At 39.1% G+C, this 19,346-nt stretch overlaps 1 protein-coding gene across 2 annotated transcripts in view; it reads right to left on the bottom strand.

Moving 5' to 3' along the window:
• The window catches only part of LOC124143898 (sex peptide receptor-like), a 213,342-nt gene that overhangs the window by 78,075 nt on the left and 115,921 nt on the right, over positions 1–19,346 (bottom strand). For both annotated transcript variants that reach the window (XM_046513064.2, XM_046513065.2), the window contains one exon: positions 9,992–10,043. The gene's annotated coding sequence lies outside the window, so the exon portion shown is untranslated. The remainder of the gene's footprint in view (positions 1–9,991; positions 10,044–19,346) is intronic.

Below are 19,346 nucleotides of genomic sequence, written 5' to 3'. Positions count from 1 at the left end.
GCCAATATATCAGCAAATATCGCCATGGGCGCTTATTACGTCGAATACGGTACTAGCAGACATCCTTCAATAATTCCATGACTGATGTTATATACTACTCAAAAGAAGTAAAGGACCAACTGATTCTTTTATTACTTTAGAATGTGTGGTCCTTAACTTCTTTTGAGTAGCATATACCCAGTAGAGAATTGAGAACTAAGCCGAGGTATCAACTGATTGCCCCTGGGAACCAGAATTCTAACAGAAAAATTATATTCAATTAAATTATGTCAACAAATCAGTGCTGACTAAGTATTAATTGACAAAGGCCTGCGACCATGCTCTGGAAAGTCTGTTATGCAACACATGTTTGTGAAGCTTCAGGTTACGTGATATTGGACAATTAATCTTTTGTAGAGATGGCCGTGAGTTATATCAAAATGATTTAATTCATCAACTGTTACATGTTTATGTCAACTGATAAAGCGACACATCAACAGCCCAGGGGGATACAGTTTAACTGGATACTGCAACACTGTCAATTACATGTTTATATTATCTCATGACATCATGGAATGCCATTGTGATGTCATGTCACAATCAGAGTGCCATATTAAAACATGTATATCTACATCGTGATAACCAGTAATAAGAACAAGCTGCTGAGATACCGATAACTGTATTTATCATTGGGCAATGATAAATCAAATATTAGATTTTTACCCCCCTTTTGCTAACTCATCTACCACTGGCAAACAGCCCTCTTCACATCATAATTGTCCCCACACAAGTACCTACTGGTGCAGAAAGTCATTGTGTTCCCTGTTTTCTTTACTTGATGAAATACAACATACTGTATTCGACGTAATAAGCGCACTGCTCTAATAAGCGACCACAGCGATATTTGCTGTTATATTGGCTATTGAACAATCCCAGTTAGCACCCCTTCCGACTGATCAATGTACATAAGACTTATTTATTCGCGTATAATACACACCCGTGTGTTATGTGCACCCTTAATTATGGGCAATTAGATTATGGAAAAATGTATCTGTCGTACATAAACATTTCAGGCTTTCACTATAAACCACAAAATTTATCTTTCAACTCTGTTTTTTTCACCAACATATTATTCTAATAAGAGCCCCCTATTTCTAATATATATATATATATATATATATATATATATATATATATATATATATATATACCAGCGTTAGAAATTGGCACTAGTCCTATAGTCCTTGCCAAACTGCCCAATAGTTAAGGTATCATAAGGACTAGTAGAAATATGCCATTTACAGGGTTAAGCTTTATGTTATCATTAAAAGGACTAGCGGACTAAAATGTTAGTTTCTATCACTGTATACTGAACAAATAAAGTTACTGGGGGTATTTGTTTTGTAGTGAAGACTGAGCACACAATTTCATTCTGTATACATAGTACATTCTGCATACATAGTACATTCTGCATACATAGTACATTCTGTATACATAGTACATTCTGCATACATAGTACATTCTGCATACATAGTACATTCTGCATACATAGTACATTCTGCATACATAGTATATTCTGTATACATAGTACATTCTGCATACATAGTACATTCTGCATACATAGTACACTCTGTATACATAGTACATTCTGTATACATAGTACATTCTGTATTCATAGTACATTCTGTATACTTGTACATTCTGTATACATAGTACATTCTGTATACATAGTACATTCTGTATACATAGTACATTCTGCATACATAGTAAATTCTGTAAACATAGTACATTCTGTATACATAGTACATTCTGCATACATAGTACATTCTGCATACATAGTACTCTGTATACATAGTACATTCTGTATACATAGTACATTCTGTATACATAGTACATTCTGTATACATAGTACATTCTGCATACATAGTACACTCTGTATACATAGTACATTCTGCATACATAGTACATTCTGCATACATAGTACATTCTGCATACATAGTACATTCTGTATACATAGTACATTCTGCATACATAGTACATTCTGCATACATAGTACATTCTGTATGCATAGTACATTCTGTATACATAGTACATTCTGTATACATAGTACATTCTTCATACATAGTACACTGCCTTTCAAGCATTGTGTGAAACACATCCGTCAACGCTTGATGGACACAGCAGGCTTTAACAGCTTGTGTGACAAAAAATATAGAAATATAACTAAAATATTGAAAAATATGCATAGAAATATGATAACTCATTACAGCCTTGGTGTAATATTGTTAAAAATATACAAGCAGTGGGGCGTGGGCTTTATATATCCTATTTAAGCAAAGCATATATATATATATATATATATATATATAGAGAGAGAGATAAAATACCAAAGTCCAAAGATGAACTGTATAATTTACTCAACCGGTTTCACGCATGTGATTTTCAAGAGTGATATATATATATCACTCTTGAAAATCACATGCGTGAAACTGGTTGAGTATATATATATATATATTTATTTATTTATTTATCAGACTTAAATAGGATGTTGAATCCACTGGTTCAATGATGGGTACAGAATGTGAAGACTGTTTCTTGTGTGGCTCACCGAGTCTGAGAGAGTTGAGTCTGATGTTGTATTTCTGTTATATCACAGCATGATGGCTACATGACAGAAAAGCCGTACTTGATGGATACAGAATGGGAAATCTCTCCGTTGTGTGGCTCTCCAACACTGAGTCTGAGAGAGGTTTTCTCATGGCAAACTGTAAATAATAAAGTCTGGACAAGACAAACCATGTGTGAATCATCTTAGCAACATTCCATGCCGATGGAGTTAGAACAGTATTTCAGTTATATCACAGCATGGCAACTTGGTGTGGAAAGATTTGTTTTGTTTGTTTGTTGTTTAACAGCGCACATAGCAATATTCCAGCAATATGACGACAGTCTGTAAATAATCAAGTCTGGACCAATCACTCCAGTGACTGACAACATGAGCAATGACATGCATCTACCAAGTCAGCGAGCTGGACCACCCAATCCTGTTACTCGCCTCTTATGACAAGCATAGTCACCTCTAAACGCAAGCATGGGTTGCTGAAGAAAGTGATGCAGGTCTTAGATATTTGCCACTTTTGAGAAATCCATTACCACAGATTTGGTGCCGCCAAACCAAGGACCATATTCATGGCTGCATGTCTTGGATTCGAAACAATTACTGGCATAATGCCCCATTCTGTGGCGCTGCATATTTGATTGAAGTTTGAAAGATATTAGGGCAAAGTAGATTCTTAAAATTATTTTAAAGTTTTCCTTTAAGACAGATGATTTTTAGGTACTGTTGCATGAGCATATTGTTGGCCACCATGGAATATTACAAACTGTAATATCTATATCTCTATTATATCACTATTTATTTTGACACATGAAGATCCAGTTTAAAGTTTCCCTGTGTCCCTATTGCATAGATCAATTTTTATGATGTCAATCACTAGATAGTCTGATCGAGACTTGATTATTTACACACCACTGGCACATAGCTGGAATATTGCTGAGCGCGACATTAAACAACTATTTTTGTTTTCATTATTACATTTCAGAGAATTTTCATAAGGAATCATTTCTGACTGGTTGAGTATTGATAGAAGAACTCCCTAGCAGTGAGCTCATGTTGCTTGCAGGGCAAACAATAGAAACTATGCCGATGAAATGGCAGCTTTTAGTTTATTGGAGTGGTAAGCTTATTCCAACCTAGAATTCCACAGGCAGTGCCCCTACATGAATGACATGAGAGAAAGTGCATTCATAGATAGATATTAATCAGTCAACTCAATCAGCAACACCAATAGAAGGACAAACAACACACAAAGGGTTAAAAATGCTCTTCAGATAATCTTTAGCATTACTCATTTTCCTAGGCCGTCAGGTTATCATGCTACATTTTTTCTCTGTATATTATATTTTCAAAATACTGGATATAAGAATATTAAAAAGTCAATAGTTCAGAAAATATCAGAGGCCTTAGCTGGTAAATCATTGAAGCTAATAATAATTTCTATTTATTTTATTTTTATAAACAATAACAAAAATATAAAGAATCCCACCCCAGAATCCTGATATGAAAATTGTTTACACATCGTTACAGTCCTCAACAGCAAAACCTGCGTCTTTGTCATGGGCGATGTGATATGGACAATGGCACCTCTGGTTGCTATGGATATGGTAGCTCTGTCCATTTGTGTACAATGGTCACTGATTGATTCTCCCTAGAGCTGACAGTCTCATTCAACCTTCTCTGGCATGCTAATTATCAGATAATCATGTTTGTACATTCATTACTTAGATTACCATTAATGCACAGGCTCGGAGAGCGCTTATTTATGTAAATACCTCTTCAATTGCTGTGATGGTAGGGCTTCAGGGTTGGTACTTGGCATCTTTTGTAGTACCATATTTATCTTAATAAGAGCATGCCACTTACATGTCAGTGATATTGCTAAAATCTCCTCAAAGTGTCTGATGAGTACTAACAGAACCTAAATGCAGTATTCATCATAGAGTAATTTGACAAAACTGTCAGTGAAACGGGGATATCGGCATCAGATTCCTCTTGTCGGAGTGCATGCAACATATTATTCCTGCAAATTGCAATATAAAATAGAGCAATACATATGTGGAACTACTGTATCTAATGCTGTCTCAGCAAGGCAGCTAGTATACACCCTTTAGGAGATTCTAGGGGCCAGAAAGTCCCTATAAAACCTCCCGCTTGTTGTCTGATAAGGGAGCCACCATTTCATATCCTGGGGATATCAGGTGGGTGCCAAGGATTAAAATAAAAAATAATTGTTCCAGAAAAAACAATTGTCTCATATTTTAGACACAAAAAATATTCCCTGGAAATAAAAAATGAACAAATATAATTATTTGTCTCCACAAAGTCCCCGTCCATCCACCCACTCTCTGTCAAACAAGTGCCACAATTCTCTCAACCTTTCCTTAATGTCATAAATACTTCTGCCTCTTTCTCTTTATGATCATAAAATACAAAAACTATAGCATAAATAATTTTATATTTGCCTGATGGCTCCATCGTTGATGGATGAGAAACAAAAGATACAACAGCAACAAAAAGTCTTCAAGACTTCAAGTACGAGGGGTAGCTGGAAAGTTCTGAGACAAACTAGGATTAACTGCGATGATGGAGTTGGTCACTAGTTATTTGTCATCCTAATCCCATCCAAGGTCGACACATTTCTGCCAACGATGCTGAAGTGGCTGGATCCCGCTGGTGTGGAAGGCTTCCTCCTGTTGGGTAAAACGTCCATCACAGAACAAAAGATGTCACCATCATTTACATAATGCTTGCTAGAAAATTCATTCTTCAAGTTTGAGAAGAGGTGGAAAACTGATGGTGCCAAATCTGGTGAATAAGGAGGATGTTCAATGAATTCAAAGCCAGTCGTGCATTGCAACCATGGCAACACAGACCTTTGCACTTTCTGACTGTGCACCCATTCCTTCTGATTTTTCATATGGTTTAATAAAGATATAACTTAATTCAACTTCAGTGTATGCATGACCAGATTGCTCAATACATGTATCTAAATACGTTTTGCCAGGGCTATGCTAAAACAATTCCCAATCGGTAGACATCTCCTGAGACCTGGAGTGGGTACCCGGGTAGGGTAGGGTAATAGGGGGGCGGGTACCCGGGTACCCGGGTAGTAAATTTGGACTCGTCTCAGCCCTAGTAGTCCACCAGAAGAATTCCTTTGAACACCAGAAACCCAAAGGCATCATCTTGCCAGCTGATGGAACAGACTGCCATCTTCTTTTGAGAAGATATTAGATATTTCCACTGCTTGACTGTTGTTTAGTTCCTTGGTGACTCATCAATGGCTACAGCTTGCTCAAAAAGGCCTGCTTCAAATGACGTAAATTCTCACAACAGATTATGAACCTGGTGAGTTTCTGATCCGGGGGCAGAAGCTTGGAACCCAGCTTAAGACAGCATCATCATAACCAGCTCCAGAATATCTAAATCTTTCCCGTGAGAGATGCCTACTGTATTGGCCACGTGACATGTGGTCGGTCATCTATAATCATATTACATATTTTATGAATTGTTTATTAGTGGTGGCAGCTGAAGGTCTTCCCGATCTTAGATCATCTGCCAGGCTCCCTCTTCCCCTCTTGAACTCTTGTGCCTCCCTCTTAACACTGCACGGGAAAGTGCATAATCCCCTAAAATTGACACCATATCCACATGGATGGCTGTTGGAGTTAGCCCTTTCAGTTGGAGATACTTGATGACAGCATGGTAGCCAGTTTTGTCCATTTTCATCAACCAAGAATGCCTAGTCACTTCCTAAAGAAATACTGTATTCGATGTAATAAGTGCCCCACTCTAATAAGCGCCCACGGCGATATTTGCTAATACATTGGCTAGTGAACAATCCCAATTAGCACCCCTTCCGATTGACCAATGTACACACGACTTATTTAATCGTGTATGGGCAAATAAATTCTGGAAAAAAAATATTTGTCGTAAATAAACATTTCAGGCTGTCAGCATAAACCACGAAATTTACGATCTTTCACCTCTGTTTTTTCACCCAAATAATATTCTAATAAGAGCCCTCTATGTCTAATTTTGAAAGTGCCCTGGGCACTTATTTTGTTGAGTACAGTATGCTGCCTAGTTGTGTATTTGGTTCAAATGCAGCCCGTGATGAGAGTATTGTACTTAACACATGCCAACTGTTGAAAGTGTTCTGTATATCCTTCGTAGTTAGGCTGAGAACTTTTCAGCCACCCCTCGTAACTATTACAGGTAACATAATCCATATTAATTGGTGATCTTGATTATATGTAATTTCTGGTCACTGCAAACTCCTCTTATATAAAGAAGTTATACATGGTTTGAGCTAAAAAAATAATGTTCAACACTCTAACATAGGTTAGAACTATTCAGGGTTATATTAACACACTGACTTAGACAAAAATGCATGGGGACTGTATTTGTCAATATTTTCTTTTAATTTACATTTAAATTAAAAATATATATCCAATTAGTTTTAAGTACAACAGACAAAATGACATTCATCACCAGATTCATGTTTTTCATGATGAAAAAATTATATAATAAATGAACATTATGCATACAATCTTTTAGTGTTGAAGAATGAAATAGAAATTTGAATATAGATGCATTTCATGTACAGTCCTATATCCTTTTTATGGAAAGTACTATTTAAATGCATAGGCATTTTTTTGTACTAAAATCTTGTCCTAGCAAAAAGATGATTGCCCATATTAGCCTATGACTACATAAGGGATGTTTTCCCTATTAATTAAGTTGTAAGTCTTGGCTTGAAAATGTCATCCCCCCTGTTCCCATATTCAATTTGGATCGTTTCACCTAATAAAACCGTCTCACGCTGGGGTACTAGAACAGCAACTGCAACCTGTTTGATTGCTGTTAACAGGACAGGCCAATGATTTCATCATGGAAATTGTCAAATCTCTGCAAGTTGAACCAATTCATTACACTTCAAAGGTGCGGAGGGGTAGGTTAGGTTAAAGCCTTTTGCTCAATATGCCGAGGTCCTGCATTCCATTCCCCACATGGGTACAATGTGTGAAGCCCATTTCTGGTGTCTCCCGCCATGATATTACTGGCCTATTGTTAAAAGCGACGTAAAACCCAACCCACTGACCAGTATACTTAAATGGCTCATAAAACTATCATTATTTTAGGTTGACAATCCACAGTAAAAGTTGCAAGATCAGAGTGAGTGAGTGAGTGAGTGAGTGAGTGAGTGAGTGAGTGAGTGAGTGAGTGAATGAGCGAGCGTTGGGTGGGTGGGTGCATAGTTGTTGTTTTTTACGGCTATTAGCAAATATTCAAGCAGAGGTGGAAACAAGAAATATGGTTCAACATCAATGCCATGTGGGGAACGAATCCAGTATTTAGCTCAACAAGCGGACACTTCAGCCACCACCCCTTTATTGACAAGGTGGGGTATCATATTACATGATTTGGCCCCTTTCTCTGTGAAATTCACAGGAGTATTTAAGCTCAGATCTCGATATTTTACATATTGTATATATGGAGAATCTACTGTGTGTCTTTGTGTGACACACTTGTCAATGGTCAACCTATCTGGTCCCCAGATGCATCGGTATCATATCAGCCTGTAAATACTCAGCAACCAGCAAATTGTACTCCTAAATAACATGGCTGTGACGGTTACCTAGTTACCAGTTACAGCATGTTGCATCATAATTAGGAGATAAACATATCATGTTTTCAATGTAGCACTGTCCTGCCGATATATTGCTTAGCATTGAATTCAATTTGGAACTAAACACTGAGCGTGACGGATCAAATGTCAAATTTAATGCATATTTTCAAAATCATATACAGCTATTCAAATTGTTGCAACAGATTGAAACATCAAGCATCAACAAGACTATAAAAACAGGAATCTTTCTTAACAACTCTTTGGATTGACAACTATATCAAGTCAACCAATCACCATGTGGCAGTGGGTTTCTATTGCCCAATCAAAATTAGCCTTAGTTTGACCTTGAAGCATGCTATTGTCTGTAACCATCCCTGCTGGAAGATGGCCTGGCTAATGGCGGGATGGTTAGTATCACCAACACAGGGGTCAATACGATCATTATCTCCTCCAGGAAGAAGTCTGTCTAATCATGACCAGTGAACCAATCAGGATCAGATAGTGGGAGTAAATTCATCCACAAGGAATACCAAGGTCAGGCTGAAACATGGCCTTCAACCCTTGATGTGATTGTACTAATATAGCTTTACACTGCTTGGTGTCATATAAATCTCCTGTACTGTCTTAAATGGAATTGTGTACAAATTTGTTGTTTTTGTGTTACAGACAGGTATTGTAGCGGTCAGACTTGATAGAAGTCAACAGGTGACTTTTGAAGTTTCATTAAAAAATTGCCTTTTTGAATCACCAGCATAAAAATATAAAGGGGAACAAAGGTGAAGTTGTCTTTTTTCTTCCCAGAATGCAAACTGTACATATTCTCTACAAAAAGATGGTCAAAACTATACATTAAACAGCAAGGTATGTGGAACCAACATATGTACAGATTGCTCATATGGCAACACGTCTACAAAACCCTTTTTTATTTAAACTTTTCTGTGAAAATAATAATAAAATAATGATCTTACAAAGTATCTATTCAATCTTCCAAACCTTTTAATCAAGAATATACATTCAAAAACACCTGTATGTAAGGCTAGTTTTCCTTTCCTCCTCAAAAGCCATTGCAACAAATTCATTGACCTCTACTAAGTAAGTGAGTGAGTGAGTATGATTTTACACTGCTTTTAGCAATATTTTGGCAATATCACGGTGGGGGACACCAGATATTGGCTTGACACATTGTACCCATCTACTTAGTAAGAGTTGAGAAAGTAGTTTTTTGAGTGCTTTTCCCTCCACATTTGAGAATTTAGGCTTGGAACCACAAAACAAGAAAATCAACGGTTTGGTCCAGCTGCAACTGAATAAATTCAGTACATCACCGGATTGATTGGCAGCTGCAACATGCTGTTTCTTTATAGAAATTTATTTTTGCAAAAGGATTTATTTAATTTAGTTTTTGTTTTTGCACAATGGGTGAGTGAGTGAGTTTGGTTTAACGTCGCTTTTAACAGTATTCCAGTCATATTACGGCGTGTCAGCTTAATGTGGGAGGAAAGCCCAAAGTGATGCAGGTCTCAGACGTTTACCACTTCAGGGAAACCCACGAGCACGGGTATGGTGCTGATAAACCTAGAAACATAATGAGGTGAATCTGGCTTCGAACCAACAATCATAGGTTTCTGGCGTGCCCAAGGGACGCAACTCTGCACAGCGAATCGCTGCACCTTAGACAACTGGGCCAAACGTGCCCCCACTTTTGCACAAAAATGATTAAAATATTCAATCATAAATCAACTGAATTCAAAACCACTTACCTCAATACAACAGTGTCTGTGTGGTGTTATTCACAAGACTGCAAGGTAAAATCTGAAGAAAAAAATAGAAAATACTTGAAGATTTCATTACACAAATGATTCAAAATTCATTTTGTCTGATAAATCAAATGAAAATGGTTTGATCATATATGAATTCTTGCTTGCAAGAAGGTCAAACTACATCAGTGTAATCCATGGCATTTCATGTCATTTACAGCTCAGTGTGAAGGGCCTGGTTCTTTGAAATTAATTTCTTTGGTAATTAAGGTCCTGAAAAGTAAATTTACACAATGACTGTGTGCTTCATATACATAAAAGTCTTTCATAAGATAGCTATGCAATAAATCGCAAAGAACAATGAAGAACGATGTGTGTTTTTTTTCACGATTAAACATCTATCATGGCATCATTTCTGGAGATTCGAATAAGCGCTCTCAACTTGATGACATCCTATATTGGACAACGTTATATTTGAGAGGGGAGTGTCTGGTGAGTTGTTCCCCATAGATGTAGCTGGGCAACGCTGATAAACGTGATAACTGAACGATCGCATCAACAAGTGGAAGAGATATGACAATCATCATTGGGAGAAAAGGTACAGGTAATCGATGCGAGGATTGTGAGAATATGTGGGAAATACCCACCTGTGCATAAAATGGATATGTCCGACATTGCCGAAGTCGGATTCAATTAAGGAGTCACCATTATTAAAATATGGGTAATATTTCTAAAGCCTGTATATTTCATCATCATCCTTAAAGAGGCCGTACATAATGTTTATATCTCATATAAGAAATAAACAACTCGTGATCATTGTTTGTCATACAATAAAACACTTCACTTAGGGCGGTGCCCCTCATGGTTTATTCTCCCTACAGAGTTTTATTGTACGATAAACAATGACAAGTCGTTTATTTCTTAAGTAATAAAAATCTGTTAACTGATATGAGAAGATCACTGCATTAGCTTACTTAACTTGTATTATAAACTGAAAGGATGTTTCAGGGCATACTAGATAAACAAATTCTGACATGGACATCAGATGTTTCAGGTCTAAACATCCCATCACATGCAGATCCTTGACAACCCATCACATGCAGATCCCTGACAACCAACATATTTCATGACACCTTGTCATATGAAGATCCTTGACAACCAATCACATACAAATCCTTGACAACCCACCACATAAAGATCCTTGACAACCCACCACATACAGATCCTTGACAACCCACCACATACAGATCCTTGACAACCTACCATATATAGATCCTTGACAACCCACCACATACATATTCTTGACAACCCACCACATACAGATCCTTGACAACCCACATACAGATCCTTGACAACCCACCACATACAGATCCTTGACAACCCACCACATACAGATTCTTGACAACCCACCACATACAGATCCTTGACAACCCACCACATACAGATTCTTGACAACCCACCACATACATATCCTTGACAACCCTCATACAGATTCTTGACAACCCACCACATACAGATCCCTGACAACCAACATATTTCATGACACCTTGTCATATGAAGATCCTTGACAACCAATCACATACAAATCCTTGACAACCCACCACATACAGATCCTTGACAACCCACCACATACAGATCCTTGACAACCCACCACATACAGATCCTTGACAACCTACCATATATAGATCCTTGACAACCCACCACATACATATTCTTGACAACCCACCACATACAGATCCTTCACAACCCACCACATACAGATCCTTGACAACCCACCATATACATATCCTTTACAATCCACCATATACAGATCATTGACAATCCACCATATACAGATCCTTTACAACCCACCACATACAGATCCTTGACATCCCACCACATACAGATCCTTGACAACTCATCACATGCAGATCTTCGACAACCAATGACATGCAGATCTCTGCCAATTAACAAGGCAACTGTCAGATATTTATCATGTCAGACTATGTGAGGAGAAGCCAACAAGTCGGGTTTGAACAAGCAATACCACATTCAGTGAAATAAAGGAGGCTTTACTGCTTCGATCCCCATCAACATCCTGCTTGAAACTACTGGATTTTATTAAACATGAGGAAAACATGGCTCTAAGTATTATTCTTTTGATTGGTGGAATTGCATTGCAATCAGAACATAACCAAGAATTTCTCTTGCCAGGAAAAACCCATAAAAGTCCCTTCTTTGTCCAGTTCATCTCATCCTAACTGTATGTGTCATTATCATAGAAGCCACTACTTGGGTCCATCTCTATTCCAGGATCAAAAGCATCCAATCTTAATCATAGCCTTGACTTCTGTAAGAACCCCAGGATCATAAATCCCGCTTTGTATTCACATCCCGGAATTCTGAGACAACTGTAAAGAAACGCCAAGGGGGAATATTGTGTGTCAGTGAGTTTCTGTGCCACTATCCATTTTAGCAATCAGCTTGATCAAAGCCTCTGACTGTAACAATAGGTCACACTATAATGAAACATTCATTCACATGGAAGAATCTGAAGTAAGCTATTGTGTAGGACAATTAAAGATGCCATCCTCCCCATCCCTTGAACTACCCCATCCAAATGTCTACCAATCCACTGACCTACCCCATCCAAATGTCTATCCACTCCTGACCTATCCCATCCACTGACCTACCCAATCTCCTGACCAACCCCATCCCCATGGCTACCCATTCCCTGACCTACCCCATCCCCATGTCTACCCATCCCCTGACCTACCAAATCCCCTGACCTACCCAATCTCCTGACCAACCCCATCCCCATGTCTACCCATCCCCTGACCTACCCAATCTCCTGACCAACCCCATTCCCATGTCTACCCATCCCCTGACCTACCCCATCCCCATCCCCTGACCTACCCCATCCCCTGACCTACCCAATCTCCTGACCAACCCCATCCCCACCCATCCCCTGACCTATCCCATCCCCTGACCAACCCAATCTCCTGACCAACCCTATTCCCATGTCTACCCATCCCCTGACCTACCCCATTCCCATGTCTACCCATCCCCTGACCAACCCCATTCCCATGTCTACCCATCCCCTGACCTACCCCATCCCCAGACCTACCCCATCCCCATGTCTACCCATCCCCATACCTACCCATCCCCTGACCTACCCAATCTCCATATGAAGGACACTAAAACATCCAGCCAAAGACCAACATGCCAACTGAACAATGCCACAAAAGCAATCCAGGTGAATAAATAAAACCTTCAAGAGATTCACACCGACTACAAGACAGCTGTTTCCAATAAATTCGCAAAAAGAAACGTGAATCTGTCATACACACTGCCTCACAAACCATCCAGACAGAAAAAACCCAATTGGTCCAAGCTTGTTAACACCCACTTCATTAATATTCATACTTTATTTGCATAATAATACCATTATATAGATGTCCCTTGGTTGCCTTCATAATGCTTCTGCCACTTTTGATGAATCCACAGAGAGGCTATATACGCTTCAGTAGGTTGTTTCAACGCTTCATAATTGTAATTAATGCAACAAACTTTCCGAAGCTCTCCAGGGTTAAGAATCTCACATGAACAACTTGATCCCATTGCAGTCCTTCTCTCAGTCAAACATGTTTGATGGTTTGATTGTGAAAAACACAACTATAACTGACTGATTCATCTGAGAATGGAAATATCGTTGAAATGTGAACTGTTCTCGTGAAATGATACTAAGAGTTTCACTAAACAAATTAGCTTGCAAAACTAGCTCATATCACAGTACGCCATACATCACATCGGTACACCGACGGGTAATTAGTTCTTTGAAATTGCATTGAAGTACTTGCCAGTTAAGAGACTGGAACTAGGTTTCGGTATTTATGCAATCCTAAAATAATAACGGCTGGATAAAAACCCTCATCCATAATTATATAGCAGATTGAAATCTGGAAATATGGCTATTTACACAGCTCTATTGAAAAAGAGTAACTTCAGATCTTTTGAAACCATTGACTAAAGATTGCTACTTAATCCTTGATAAACCTTATTGGTATATTCTCATAAAGAATCTTAATTAATGCTAACTTGGTATCATACTGAGATATATATGGAAGCAGGAAAACATAAATTCTATCCATTTGGTACAAACGATTTATATGCTGGACTTGTCGATGCCAGTTTAACAATCAATGTTTGTGATCCAGTGTAGGGATAGTGTTTGAGTGAGTGAGTGAGTGAATGAGAGTGAATGAGTGAGTGAGTGAGGGACATATCTAGTAGATAATACTTGTCCACTAATAAAACAGTGAACAGGCTTAAAAACCTCATGTACGAGTACATACAAGCAGAAAATATTATTTGACAATTAACTTTCATACCATCTTACATGGTCTTCCTTGAATAAACTTTTCAGTATCCATGCATGTCATACTGATATTATATTTATATCATGGCCTCATGTAAGCTTGTATCATTTTGTATTGATACAGGACCTACTGATATGATACTCATTCAGTGAATTATTTCACTCCTTGCACTCCAGAGATCAGGGTTCCATTAGTCTGAGGTTTGAGCCCCAATTTCACCTTCAACATGCCCCCTGGTTTGTTGGCACCACATCCCTGCTTGTGAGTTCCACCCATGTGGTAAATGTCCCATCCTTGTGAGTTCCACCCATGTGGTAAATGTCCCATCCTTGTGAGTTCCATCCATGTGGTAAATGTCCCATCCTTGTGGGTTCCACCCACGTGGTAAATGTCCCATCCTTGTGGGTTCCATCCATGTGGTAAATGTCCCATCCTTGTGGGTTCTACCCATGTGGTAAATGTCCCATCCTTGTGAGTTCCACCAATGTGGTAAATGTCCCATCCTTGTGAGTTCCACCCATGTGGTAAATGTCCCATCCTTGTGGCTTCCACCCATGTGGTAAATGTCCCATCCTTGTGGCTTCCACCCAAGTGTTAAATGTCTTACCCTTGTGGCTTCCACCCAAGTGGTAAATGTCTCATCCTTGTGGCTTCCACCCAAGTGGTAAATGTCTCACCCTTGTGGGTTCCACCCAAGTGGTAAATGTCTCATCCTTGTGGCTTCCACCCAAGTGGTAAATGTCTCATCCTTGTGGCTTCCACCCAAGTGGTAAATGTCTCATCCTTGTGGCTTCCACCCAAGTGGTAAATGTCTCATCCTTGTGGCTTCCACCCAAGTGGTAAATGTCTCATCCTTGTGGCTTCCACCCATGTGGCAAATGTCTCACCCTTGTTGGTTCCATCCACGTGGTAAATGTCCCATCCTTGTGGGTTCCACCCATGTGGTAAATGTCTCATCCTTGTAAGTTCATCCCGCATGGCAAATGTCTCATCCTTGTGGGTTCCACCCAAGTGGTAAATGTCTCATCCTTGTGGGTTCATCCCAAGTGGCAAATGTCTCATCCTTGTGGGTTCATCCCACGTGGCAAATGTAGCATTTGACAGGCATTTGCTCAGAACCAATTGTCCACCAGTGGCTATTACGAGTTATGTCCCTTTTATGCCCCTCCTCTTGACCAATCAGATTCCACCTATCATATCAATTGCATTTGATTTAAACAAAATGGTGGTGCCTAGTCAGGACGATCTGATCGAAATTAAAGATCTTTATTGTTATAAAACGTGTTTTACCCCACAAGTGCATCATATCACATGAGCACCTTGATAAAAAAACATGTAAAGATTTGGAAAAAATCTGTTTACGCCAAGTCGGCAGTACACATGCTTTGCAAATCCTGCAGTCAGCTGTAATATGCATGGTATTTAACGAACCAGATGTTGATATCATAACGCGATTTTGATTGCACAATGCATAGACTCGTTAGACCAGCCAAACGGTAACTCCTTAATACCAGCCTAGTTCGGCAAGGGTGGTAACTGGACTTTTATAGTCTGTTAACTCTCTTGTCTTGAGTAGATGCAGCAGACATGGTTAATTTCCAATCTGGATTTTACTGGAGCCCACCATTTACTATCATTGTGAGGACTTGGATTTTTGTAGGACACAGGACATTTTTTCAGCGATTGCTTCAAAACATGCATAATATATATATTTTTTTTTTCCCAGACATCAAGCAAATAATTTCATTTCTTGAGTTTAACTGAGAACAAAGGTGTTTTTCTGGAACAATTTTTTTTTTTTTAAAGTATCCCCATGCCCCCCTCACAGTATATAAAATGTCCGCCATTATGAAGGTAATGCCACTGGTTTACTTGGCATCTATGGGAAGATTCTCGACAGAACAGACAAATGATCACATCCCCAAAGAATGAGTGAGTGAGTGAGTTGGGTTTAACGCCGCTTTTAACATTGTTCCAGTTATATCATGGTGTGTCAGCTTAATGTGGGAGGAAAGCCCGAAGTGATGCAGGTCTAAGACGTTTACCACTTCGGTGAAACCCACGAGCACGGGTATGGTGCTGACAAACCTAGAAACATAATTAGGGCGAACCGGGATTCGAACCACAATCATAGGTTTCTGGAGTGCCCAAGGGAAGCAACTCTGCACAGTGAATCGTGGCACCTTAGACGACTGGGCCACCCGTGCCCCCCCGAAGAATGAACCCTTAACCCACAATTAACAACACACATACAATAACTTTCTTCTCACATCTTTTAAGAACCATCACAAACAATCTGGAACACTTTCCTTGTAGAAGAACAATGCCCTAATTAACTTGGAACAAATAGCACCTGATTTCAGAAATAATTCAATTTTCCCCAACTTAAATATACCCCAATGGACTAATACGTACATTTCTGTTTTAATTTATGTAGGCCTCAAATGGTAATCCTTCGAAAACTTTATGTTGCTTTGATCAGTATTTCAGTTCTATAACAGCATGACAGAGAGGAAAGTCCAAAGTTATGCAGGTCTTAGACATTGACCATTTTGGTGAAATCCACAAACATGAGTATGGTGCAGACAAACCTAGGACCATGATCATTATGAATCTGGGATTCAAACCCAGAATCAGCACCCAGCAGCTGAGGGATGGAATTCAGCACAGGGCGTTTCGACACTTCAGACCACTGGACCCAACAGAGTACGATAACCTAATCAGGACAAACCAGGATTCAAACCCACGGTCACAGGTTTCTGGAAAGCCAAAGGGGACACAACTCTTCACAGCAAATTGTGATGCCAGAGATCATTTGGCCACCCTTATCCCAGGTTTTGCACAAATGAAGCTGGCACAGAAAAAGATATGACAGGATATAATGTTGCGAATCGAACTTCCATCCATTCATTTTTCTTACAAAGCCTTGATCCCACTTCCTCTACCTCCAGAGTTTCAAGTGACCTTCTTCAACATATATCTCCATGCTCTGAAATGTCAAAGCCCATATAAATGTGTACTCCACTAATGTAGCTTAAAAGCATGAGACACAAATCCACCACCTACTAATACATTCTAATGGAGATCCATCAATAAGAACTAAAACTATTCTATGGTTTCAAATACAAAAGCATAAAACACAAATCGTCCAGCGACTAATACATTCTATTGGAGATCCATCAATAAGCATTAAAACTATTCTATGGTTTCAAATACAAGGCCATATGATAAAATCGTATTCGTAATGGTTCGGTCTTTGTTAACCCTACTCATAGTAAACATATTAGTAGCATATCATATGACACTCCTAATGAAGCCATTGTGTATAGATTAACATTTGTTTAACAATGTGCAAATACACTTTTATTTACACTTGCCTCCAAATAAAATGGCCAATCATTGAAAAGCAGACAAATGGCAGGCGTTCTCAAACACTGGGTCATCTTATTCTTGATAACCTAACTGCAGATGGTCCTGGTGGTAATGAGTGAGTGAGTGAGTGAGTGAGTGAGTTAGTGAGTGAGTGAGTTTGATTTTACGCCGCTTTTAACAATATTCCAGTTATATCACGGCGTGTCAGCTTAATGTGGGAGGAAAGCCCGAAGTGATGCAGGTCTCAGATGTTTACCACTCCAGTGAAACCCACGAGCACGGGTATGGTGCGGACAAACCTAGAAACATAATCGGGGCGAACCGGGATTCGAACCCACAATCATAGGTTTCTGGCGTGCCCAAGGGACACAACTCTGACCAGCAAATTGCGGCGCCTTAGACAACTGGGCCACCCGTGCCCCCTCCTGGTGGTAATGCCAGAGCTGTACATTCTCAATAAGTTTTTCCATCTTGGCCAATATTTTATTGTCTGTGGCAAAAAGCGTGGCTTTTGACTTCATTGTATTGTTTTTCTATTGGCCACACTCAGCATTATTACAGCTATATGACAGCAGGATGTAAATAATCGAGTCTGGACCACAATATCCAGTGATTGATATGATGAACAACGATCCACACCAAGGGGGTACAATGACATGCAATCAACAATGTCACAAGCCTCAATACCACCCGTTCCATTTAGTCACCCTTTTACTATCAGCATAGGTTGCAATCGACCAATTGGTAAATTGTCCTTGGGAGTAAAAGTTTCAACACCAATGCAAATCAAACAGATTATTTCAATTCAGAGATTTTATTGCTCCTCTGTAAAACAAAGAATAAATTTTCAAAAGTTTTCTAGAATATCAGTGAGTGAGTGAGTCAGTGAGTGAGTTTGGTATCACTTTGAACAGTATTGAACACTTTGAACTTGGTTAGGAAGAAAATTTATTAGAATACATAAAATGTCTTTATGATGTAAAAAAAAAGGCAGATACATTTTTGCACCTGTAATGGTTTTATTTTATTTTTATGCAAAGTATGTTTAACATTCCTACTCCAGAAAATTTACTTGTGGAAGTGTAAAACCATGTTTACAAATTGATGGAGGAAATCAGCAAGAGAAAAGTGAACCCCCTTTCAGGTAATAATATCATTTCAAGACATTTATCAAACAGCATTTTCTATCTTTTCAATTGTGTCATACGAAGTAATTTTAAAGCATCAACAAATCCTTAATTGTGTACCATACATATTAGCTGGAACAGATCAGAACATGTCTACGAGACAAGTTTATTTTCGTGAGAAAGACGGAGAAAGACGGAGAAAGACAGAGAAAGACAGAGAAAAAGGCCAGGACAATGTTTGATCAGCCACCATGGTCAGATACGGACGTGTCTACATGTGTCTACCACACAGGTGATAAGAAGGGAAAGGTGTTACTCATTACAGGTGAGAAAAGAACTTAGAACAAAGCATGTTATTTCAAGAGGGAGGCACTGACTGGAGATGCTGCATAGCGTAATGCGTGTCGTCCGGAAGATGTACGCCAGCAGGTGGTACTGGGCAGGTGTGTTCCAGGGTGATGTAAGGCGATCAAGTGAGGTGATGGAGCTGATGCCAGGGAC

The sequence above is a fragment of the Haliotis rufescens genome, unplaced genomic scaffold, assembly GCF_023055435.1.
Source record: "Haliotis rufescens isolate VD_foot unplaced genomic scaffold, xgHalRufe1.0.p SCAF_12, whole genome shotgun sequence".
Taxonomy (NCBI): Eukaryota; Metazoa; Mollusca; class Gastropoda; order Lepetellida; family Haliotidae; genus Haliotis; species Haliotis rufescens.
Note: the sequence above shows the minus strand (reverse complement) of the source record. Positions and strands in the feature narration are given on the sequence as shown.